We start from the raw sequence: 10,311 nt of genomic DNA on the forward strand, positions 1-10,311 counted from the left end.
TTGGGGAAAGCATGAATCAGCCAGGCTTGCAATAAGCACAAGACCTACTTGACCAATAGTGAAACTTACTGGACTTGCACCAGTGCACAAAGTCAGACTCAGTTAAAGTTAGCTGCGTTCACAAACATGGTTGTGAACTCTTTAATTCCATGAGCCAATTCTTCACTCTGTTTTGTTCAATGTGTTACTAATGTGGATCAGGAATTTAGCAAACATAACTCAATTTTTAGCCTTCAAACATGATACACATTAGAGGGACCATTTCAAATACTTTGGCTTGAATTGGAGAAGTGGAGAGAGAGGGAGAGAGCGAAGAAGATCTAGTTGAAGGATTTTGGGGGCATATGGTGGGCCCAAGATCTGCTCTAGAACTGCATATCTAAAAGCACTGCTTACATAGGAGATGTCTAATTAATGCCATTAACATTTTATCTCACTCAAAGTTAGAAAATGGTTTTCACTCCAATTCATAATACATTATAATGCAGATCACAATACAAGTATTCATATCAGAGTAATTTTTTTTTTTTAAAGTTCATTTCTTCTAAAAAAGAATTGGTTTGATTTCCAGTTCTGAATCAAAACTTACTTTTTCCAGGAAAGGGGAATTATGGCTCTGCTTGGCTTCTTGAAATGCAGATTCCTCATTTGGCAACAGCAACATATTCATACACCTTATTTTTCTTCTTCATCTTCTCCCACTCATCATCTATGCCAGAAACTTTTTCCAGGGTCAGGAATCTGGTACAAATAAACTAGGAGAAACAATAGATTTCAAATCCCTAACTGAAATTCAATTTAAGTTAAAACATAGCAAGGAACAGCCATACATGTGTCTGCCTTATACCTCAAAAATGTAAATCAAATTGATTATGGCTCCATCCCATACCACCCCCGACTAAAGCCAGCTTGCATAGAATAATCTAATGGTACTTCTGAAAGATGTTCAGACAAAGGTTTAGGTGGCTTGCAAGAGAAGGGGAGTATTCTATTGTTGTACATGCATGCAGCCTGAACATGGTGCATAGATGTTGGCAATGTAGTGTTCGAGCATAGATTTTGATATCTCAGTGGATGGGGATGATCAGCTACCCCAGGTTTTATACACCTAGAGAGAGTACTGTTATCTCAGCTGGTTTCCAGGATTAGAAGAAAAAGGCAGAAAAAATTTTCCCTTGTTTTCACCAACATAATGCATACATGCTGACTAGTGTCTTTTAAAGAGTATTCATATTGTTTCTCTACTGCCTTAGTTTACTGTTAGGGGATGTCAAGTTTTCTAAAAACTACAGCTGCTAAATAGGAACACAGAAAATTAGTAGCAGTTACTTTTCACAGGCAATATAACTTGCAGCACTGCTTATGTTCTTGGGCTGTTTTTCTTTTTAAGCATTATAACTCATATTTTCTCATCAGCATATACGTAGGCACTCTGAAGGGTGAATCAGGATGACTGTGCATCAAAACCTTTTACTGTAGTTATGGGTTGCCCTACATCTAAATAGCAAGTAGCCATGCAGGAGCAATTTTGTGATTCTAAGAAAGAACTGTACCTTCTTAGAACACAGAGTATATTTGTGAAATTTATTGCCACATTGCCACCTTTATCAACCATACTGGTTGAGGAAGATAGGAGTCCGAGCTCAGTATATTGGGACATCAAATTAGGAAAAGTTACTTTAAAAATAAATAGAAGACAACATTCAAGAATGAGAATATAACTTTGACAATTAAATGGATCTTCAATGTTTGGAAATAATATGCCTACATAATAAAAAGTTGCTGGAAAACTACAGTATACAAAGAGAGATAGTGGTTTCCAAACCCTACATGGAACTATGAGGTTGGTCACTAGGAGAAGCAGGATACTATACCTAGCTGGATCTCTCATTAATCCAACTTCTTACATTTCTTGATATTAGGCTCATTTAAAATATGTATATAACCCAAATTTGGATCTGTTCCAGATATTTTGGGGAATATTTTGCATGTGAACAGAGACATTCAACTGGTGAAGCTAGAATATCTAAAAACAAATACTGGTCTTTCTTACCAATGAAACAAAAAGATTTCAGTACATTTCATTCAGATTGGCTACCACAAACCCAACTCTAATCCCAAAATAAAAATATGGTAATAATAATAAATCTTGCAGTTTCCCCTAGATTCCACTCCAAATGACATGAAATGGAGTCAATCATAATAGAGTATTTATCAGAGGCTCACACTTCAGAAGCCTCTGGCACAGCTCGAGATGTTGGACGCCAGCCAAGGCTCAGCCAAGGATAACAAAACAGCTTTCATTCAAGTATTCTGAGCCAATTAAAAAAGACAAATTAGCAGTGTCCTTATCTCTACCTCCTTCTCCCCTTTCCACTCTAGAGGAGTTCTTGGGAAGGAATGTTTCTCATTCCGAATTGCTGGGCCCCTCTGAACTTCTCCAAGGTCTGTGATGAATAGAAATCTGCTCTTGTGTGCATCAAATGTCATATGGCTGTATTGAGTCAAAATGATGGTAAAATTGGGGACCTGCAGATAGAAGATAAAACTGAAGGGCTGTAAGAAGAAGGTACCCCACATGCTGTGCCTCTCTCATACCCTTTGGCTGAGACCCATTAATGATCCTGCCCTCTGAGGCTAACTTATAGGATTACACTTCAATTAAGCAGGTAAGAATTCTACTAGACCAATCCAGACTCCTGTTTTCAACAGTGGGCAACAGATGCCTCCTAGAAGCACATGAAAAAGTCAATGCCCTCAGTTGTGTGTGCTCCTCAGCTGCTATTCAGTAATTCTACCTCGTTGTTCAAAACTAGCTTGAGATCTCCTTCAAGTCGTTTAAAAAAACAGCAACATAATTTATTCTGGTTCATGAGTAGGAGGAGGATGTATATTTGTTTGCTAGCATGAAAATGATAACTCAGCAATCTGGAAATAGTTGCTGTACTTGCTATCTTTGATACACAATGGTTTAGAATGGCTTAGAATCACACTCATCCTTGCTGGAAAACGTGTTTATAAACTATCTAATCTAACCAGCATCAAAGTATCCCAAGAGGTGGCTGTTCTGCCTTTGCTTGAAAGACTTCTAGTGAAAGACAGCCCATTATCTTTCCACATAATTGGTTTCATCACAGAATTACCTACAGTAAATAACTGAAATCCTATTGTTCAACAGAACATCACCCTCTCATAATGAATGCCCAACTAGTTTTGTTGTCTTCTATTCAAGAGAATTTCAGGCCATCCCTCCTCCAAGCTAAATGCCCCCACTGTAGGGCAGGAAGGAAGTTCCAGACAGATCCATCCTAACTCAAATATAGCTTTCACCCAGCAAATTATTAATTTAGGGTTCGGGATTAGGGTTAAGATGTTTAGTATAGCATGTTTACTATTTTAAAAAAGTCAATTTCAAGGGATTTAAATGACATTTAAACAAGTGTGTGGACCACTGCATGGTCAAATGAATTTATAATCTGTCCAAATAATGCAAGATCAGCAAGTGTGTTATGGATCTAGAGTGCTGTTAGAGTGCTAAATTCAGTGCACAATCACAGAGCTATAAGCAACCATTTAAACCATAAAACTTGGCATTTTCCATTGATTTAGATCCTAGCTTTTTTTTTTGCCGCAGACAGAAGGCTCAATTCACTTTATACATGGATTTGAAACCATGTCTGGTAACACTGTTAGTTTCCAGTCCCATGGTGATCCACTTTGCCTTTCTCTGCACTTGTTTCTATTTTTCTGAATCTTTTTTAAATATTGTATTCAGAACTGGGCATATTTCTTGAGGCATCTGACCAATGGAAAATATACTAGTTTTATTACTTCTCGTGATTTGGAAGCTATATAATCTGAAGTTGCATTTGCTTTTTTAACTGCCATATACTAGTGTTGACTTTTATTACTCTATTTTCTTTGTACGAACATGGTGCAACTGATTCCTTCAACACTGGAAATAGGAAGAATTCTAAAGTCCTGAGCCATATATCATAAGGACTGTCTTCCTCTGTGTATCATCTTCAGTGCTTATACTATGACTACTAAGTGATTAAGGAACAGTGTGTTATGACTGCAAAAAATACTGTATTTCAATCAAAGTGTAATTCCTAAATCACAGGAAATAACACTTCCACTATATTACACAATAGTCAGGGCCCATCTCAGATACCATGTCCAGTAGTGGATATCATGGATTCAGAGAAGCTGAAACCGTTTACTCAGAGTTTGGAAGCTTACAAGACTGAAAAAAGTGATATATTGTGCAAAGACAAGGGGGATTTTAAATAACTGAAGTGCTATCTCTTCGTTTGTCAAGGAAAAAATGGCCAGACCTCTGATGGTGATGTTAGATATTTAACCAAATTGGTATCACAGAAAGCAATCTATCAGAACCTTGGTTTAGTATCTAACATAAGTCAAGGTGCTGGACTAAGAACAAAAGACTCAGGTTAATGCACCTCCCCTCAGCTTGATGACTTTGGGACAGTCACTGTCTCTTAATCCAATCAACCTCACAGATTTGTGGCTATGGGGGAAATGGAGAGGTGATTTCTTGGTATTTTAAGCTCCTGAAGGAAAAGCAAGCTGTAATGTATAGAATAATAGATAAATAATATGTCAAAACCAAAGGCTTCAATCTAGTTCTCTAATAAGGAGGTTAGCATTGCACTTGCTTCATCCCCAGTACAATACTTGCATAAACATGTGTCCCACTGACTGGAATCCTGATCTTTAGTAACCCCTTTCTTTTCCCCTGTGGTTTTGGTGGCTATGTCCAAAGGGCTTTCTGCTCAAGGAAACCGGAGGCCCTTCATTTTAAACAGCTGGTTGGAGTCTTACGGCCTTGAAAGACCAGTGTTCAAAAAGAAAAGTTTAGTCTGAGTTCCAGCCCTTGCAAAAACCTCCCCCAAGCCGATGAGCTGAAGTGTCCTTGGAGGAGAGTGACTGCTTTAAGATCTGAGGTGAGCTGGGTGCAGACCAAGATGTGAAATCAAAATATTCCTCTTAATAAGCCATCAGGCTCAAGCAAGTATCAGAAGAGGTTCAAAAGATAGTCTGATGGCTCTTACCTTTCCCAAATGATTTAGAAGTATGAAGGAAAATATCTAATAAGTTTTCCATTATTAACTTCTTACCTGTCCCTTTCAGTTAGCACCAGAATGAAAATTACTGTGGTCCTGGAAAAGTCTCAGCATGGTCACAAATGACTCCCATGATTCACGCTGCTTATGTTGGATATCAGGTTGTTGAGCTCTGGCCTGAAATTCAGAGCAATGTTATTTTCCAAGCAATGATTTAAAAAAAAATCCTTCTCTTCCTGGGGATCTGCTGGATCACTGTGTACAACTGATCTTCTTGGACATCTTCCTACTGAGGGGATTTTTGCCATTGTCTCACTTGAATCCAAATGTGCACCTATACTAGTGTCGACCTTTTTTCCTGGTCCAACGTTGTCTCTGTGCTTGAGGCATGGGGAACAGATAGAGAATTGGGGATCAATTCTAGGAATTCCAGCTGAGTCAATGATTATTCAAGGCATGCTATTCCTGCTTTTCCAATATATTTTCTCTGCAAAGTCTAATGTTTTTTTATTTCAAGCAATTTACTCCCAGGCTGGCTGAAAACACTGCAGATCATTTCCAGCAGTTTGACTAAAAGTCACTAAGACATAAGAATGTCAGGGTTGTCTTATTAAATAGGGATTGGGGAAAAGTCCACAATCAAAAGGGATGTGGTAGGAGGGTGTACTTCCCTGCTTCCCCAATTTACTCCTTTTCTTCCCTAATTTTATTCCTAGTGGTGTGTGATGACCAGAAGTAAATTCTCACAAAGAGAAAATAAATTGGGGCAAAGGAATTTGAGGGAGAAGAGCTTGAGCAGCAAAGAGTCCATTCCTTCTCCTACCCACTCCGAGACTTAGGCTTTTCTTGCCCACACCATTTCCCAACTTGGATTCTTCTAGCTGACCATCCTGGTTAGGGGTGATGGAATGCAGTTCAACACAGTTGGTGAATGCCAGATTGGGGCAAACTGCTTTTTAAGCATTTAGCACAAGTCACCTTATGTGGGGGGTGGAATGGATTGGATCTGGCCCCATTCCTCTCCACACTCTAATTATCTTTCTCTTACAGTGAGCACAATAACTGGGATGATCTACTGTGTTGTTTCCAGCTGAAGTGTGATCATTCCCTGGGTCAAACACTCACATTTCTTGAGATAGCTTTGCAGCTGACTATTTCAAAAGGAGGTTCTGTGAAAGAGAAGCTGGACTTCAGAGACAAAAACACACACGCAGACAAAGGGAAATGAGAGCAAAAGGGGAAAGGGAAATGTCCAATCTGTTAAATTCTGTTTGGCTTTTGTCTCGTTGATGAGGAAGAAGATGAGGATCTGTTGAAGAAGAGGGAGAAGGAAGACTCCTTCCTGGTCCAGCTCGGAAAGAGCCCAAGAAAGAACAAACAACAATGGAAATGATGACCGGAGACAAAAACAAATCCATCCCACTGACAGACAGCTGCTTTGGGATAAATTAATAGTAAGAGAGAGAGAGAAATCAAGTAGTTCCATTCCAGGCACTCCATTTATTGTGTGTGTGTGTCCTTTTCCAAGAGCCTCCCAGCTGCTTATTTCATCTCCTAGGTAAAACCCATACCTCTTCCACCCCCACCAGTTTTCTGTGTTGCTTCTGGGCTTGAATTAAAGCTCTGTAGAAAAAAGAAGTGAAGCCCTCAGAAGAGGATGAAGGTAGACTAAAAGCCAGGTTAGGGGCTTATTGTCTGAGTACCTGACTGGGCATTGAAGCCAAGCAGGGTCAGACCTGGTTCATATTTGGATGGGAACCTCCAAAAAATCCCAGGACTGAAGGCAATGCCAAACTATTTTTGTATTGTCAAGAAAAGTGCACCAACATGTAAAAAGCTCATGTTCACTATCAAGATTGATTTGAAGGCATCTTTACCTTGCCCCTGCCCTCCATTTCCTCATCCAAATATTTTCCTCAAGTTCAACTTATTTAACAAAACGGAGTTGGAAACTCCAGGTCTATAACATCACTCATAACACAGATAGAAGTATGAAGGAAGGTGATTGCTACTGTTTACCAAGGTAGGATATGGAAAGTACTCAGACATGAGCCTAGAGTAAGGCACTAGGCAGGAGCAGGCTCTGGCTTCCGAAAACATGCTAAACACTAAACTTTGGTTAGCAAAACACCAAATGCTGTGTTCGTATAACCTGGTGTGCCTAACAGTATGGCTTAACATGATGGTCTGATTTATGCAACAAGTTGCTACCCAATTTCATTTTTGCTACTTGTTTGACAAAGACTTTATTAGAATAGGAAGACTTGTAATATTGGTTTCCAAAAGGATCCAATGTCTAGTTTGGTGAGAAGATGTGATCTGCAATTCAGTATCTCACACACGGGACAGAGGCCCAAAATTCCAACAACTCTTGATACCTGTCCTCAGATGTTGTCGTACACCCTATATCCATAGAGATAGTTGTGTGCACTCTGTGAAACTAGGAACCCTATGCAATTATCCCACTGAATTTGAGTGTCAAGGCACAGTGTGTGACTAGCAGGACCCAGTGACACTGGAATCTTGGTGTATTTGTTGAATAACTCAACACTTTACAGCACTAACAAGATTTCCCAAATCTTTCAATAATATAATGAAGAAGACTATAATGGCATTAAAATATAAAATAAATCTATTAATCCAGTAGAAGAGAATATCTGTAGCTCAGGATTGAACTGTGGAGTTCTTGGTGCTCTCTGAGCTTGGTTGTTTGCTTGCAGATGTTTCATTACTCAACTACTGTACACTTATACATCATTAGTATAAGTGAGTGTGGGGTTTGCTGCCTGTTTACTCCCATACCCACTTGCACTGATGATGTTACCTAGTTGGGTAATGAAACATCTGCAAGCAAACAACCAAACTCAGAGAGCATCAAGAACCCCAAATCTAATAATCATTTGGTGGGTATATGACACCATCAATGGGCACAGTAGCTAGTACTTGTGTGTCTGCACTGTGTCTGCAATTACCTTCAGAATCAAATTGAATCAAATTGAATCAAATAGATAAATTGGAAGCTGGAATCTTGCAAAGCAAAGCACCATTCTCTTCCAACCTCTTTATTTACAGAAATGCCTCTGGACCTAGGCAGACCCAACAGGCACTCTTAAGAAAATGAAAAGGGTGGCTGGCTGCAGTCTGATGCTTTCTTTGGAAGTGTGATTGCCCAGGAAAAAAAAGTCAAAATCTGCTATTTAGGTATGAGCTGTTGATAACATGTCTTAAATAAAAGGCTAAGCTAAATAGCTTTGAAATAAGGGAATGCCTTCCACCCATCCTACAGATGGATAACCTGCAAATCCTGAAGCCCCAGTGCTGAATATTGCTCCAAAATCCCTGGGCCTCAAAAATTTGTGGGCCTCAAAAATTTGTATTAGATAGTAACTTTAAGATAAAAGAAGAGGAAAATTACTGAAGAGATATTGTGGTATCTAAAATTAATTCAATAACTTTACATGCCAATGAAATGAAATGAAATTTTGTTTTTCCCTGCACCATTTACTAGGCTTTTGGATTTTGTTCCATGATACCGCATTAAAAAGTCAGTTGCAGCCTTTGTCCAGAAGTTGCATATCCCTGAGATAAAGGATGCTTTCAATGGAGGCTTCAAATACAGGACTGTTGAAAAAGAAAGACACTTGGACTTCCTACTGCAGTCTGAAATGGAATTATCAGCTCTAGTTTTTGTTGTCTCTTCTGCAGGCAACGACTCAGCCTCAGTAGTCATTAATCAGGAATGACTTCTGACTGTAGAGAGGAAACCCCAGGTCAGGTTCTGATATGGACAGCTGGCAGACAGCCTATTCCAAGGACAGAAAATTCTGCTCATCCAGCTGAATTTGCCAGAATGCTACATCATCCAGTGGCCCAATGAAGATCTCTGCCCTGGCTGAGTGAAGAGTTTGAGCATACAGTTTGTGACTTATTGATCCAGAATACTGACCTGGAAATGTCTTTCAGTTGGATCCTCTCCTTGGGAATTAAACAATCCATCAGTGTCTCCATCTCAAATATAGCCAGCAGCGGTTCTCTTCCCACATCGGTTTTGACCCTTCCATTGCCTGCTGCTTCTGGAATTCCCTATCGCTCAGTGACTCAGCTGACAGCATGGGAGACAATGGTTTTTTACCTCATCCCAGGCTGTCAGGAGCCTCTCTTATCCAGGCAATGTTTTTCTATTAGTCTAACACTCCATTGTGCTTCCCTGTTATCAGCTACAGTGATGATGTAATACCCTGGGCTTGGAAGTAGCTCTTCCACCAGGACAGTTCCATTTTATTTGGGAGGAGGAAGAAGCAGGAGGATTCTTTTATCGTTAGCCCCAGGAGGTTGAATCTTTTGGACAACCATTCCCAGCCCAAGGTCAAAACTGCATTTAAGTTTCTCTTTGAAAGAATCCATGTGTTTGAACTTTGTTGATCTTGGGCAACTCATTTAACTGATTTCCCCCCCTCTTTTGCAGGAAAATGACTTTCACATAAATTAACAGACTAAAGATGCAGGATTTTCTATCAAGGTATTTTATTTAGGCATAGGCAAAAGAACAGTATGAATTCCACATCCAAGCAAAAGTATCTTATATTCCAGCCTCATCATGAAGCAGAATGAAACTCTGGTGCCATTAAAAGAGGAATATGATTTAAAACCAGAGGGCCTTAACCACCAGGAAAGGCTCTTCCACATGCTTCCTAGTAGATCATGACCTGTATGAGTGAGGTAAAGAGAGACTTTAAATCTTCTGCTGTGAGGTACCAAATTACCTTGGACTACTCCTAGGGCTAAAGCCATGTTTTTCAAATCTAGAGTTCAACAGAAGCTTATCCGAATCTCCTCCATAGGAAGAAGATCATGAATGAACAACACATTTCCCTGAAATGTAAGAACACATCTCGGACCAGCAATAAACTCTTGGCAGTGTACAGAGTTCCTGTTCATGATGCCAGCCTGCCATAGCCTTTTGAAGGACATAGCATACCACCTCCACTCCTAGTTTGCTGTGGGGGCTTTTTTGTGAGGGGGTGTCACATTTTCAGTCCTCAGATTATTTTTGCACTTCCACTCCTAAATTTTAGAACCTTTTCCCTAAACGTACTTCTGCAAACCTAGTTCCTACAGGCTTCCAGATACCTTCCTTTTATATGTGAGTGGTTCTGTTTTGGCTACGTAAGTAATAGTACACAGAAAATAGCACTCAATAATAGCAGTTTCCTGCTGATATATA

At 39.6% G+C, this 10,311-nt stretch overlaps 1 long non-coding RNA gene across 1 annotated transcript; it reads right to left on the reverse strand.

Annotated features, from left to right (window-relative positions):
* Nucleotides 1–595: 595 nt before the first annotated feature.
* LOC134507490 (uncharacterized) lies at nucleotides 596–5,260 on the reverse strand. The gene is made up of 3 exons (XR_010068917.1): nucleotides 5,142–5,260; nucleotides 2,359–2,529; nucleotides 596–755 (listed from the first exon to the last, which is right to left on the reverse strand). It is a non-coding gene; the product is annotated as an uncharacterized LOC134507490 (long non-coding RNA).
* Nucleotides 5,261–10,311: the final 5,051 nt, after the last annotated feature.

The sequence above is a fragment of the Candoia aspera genome, chromosome 1, assembly GCF_035149785.1.
Source record: "Candoia aspera isolate rCanAsp1 chromosome 1, rCanAsp1.hap2, whole genome shotgun sequence".
Lineage (NCBI taxonomy): Eukaryota > Metazoa > Chordata > Lepidosauria > Squamata > Boidae > Candoia > Candoia aspera.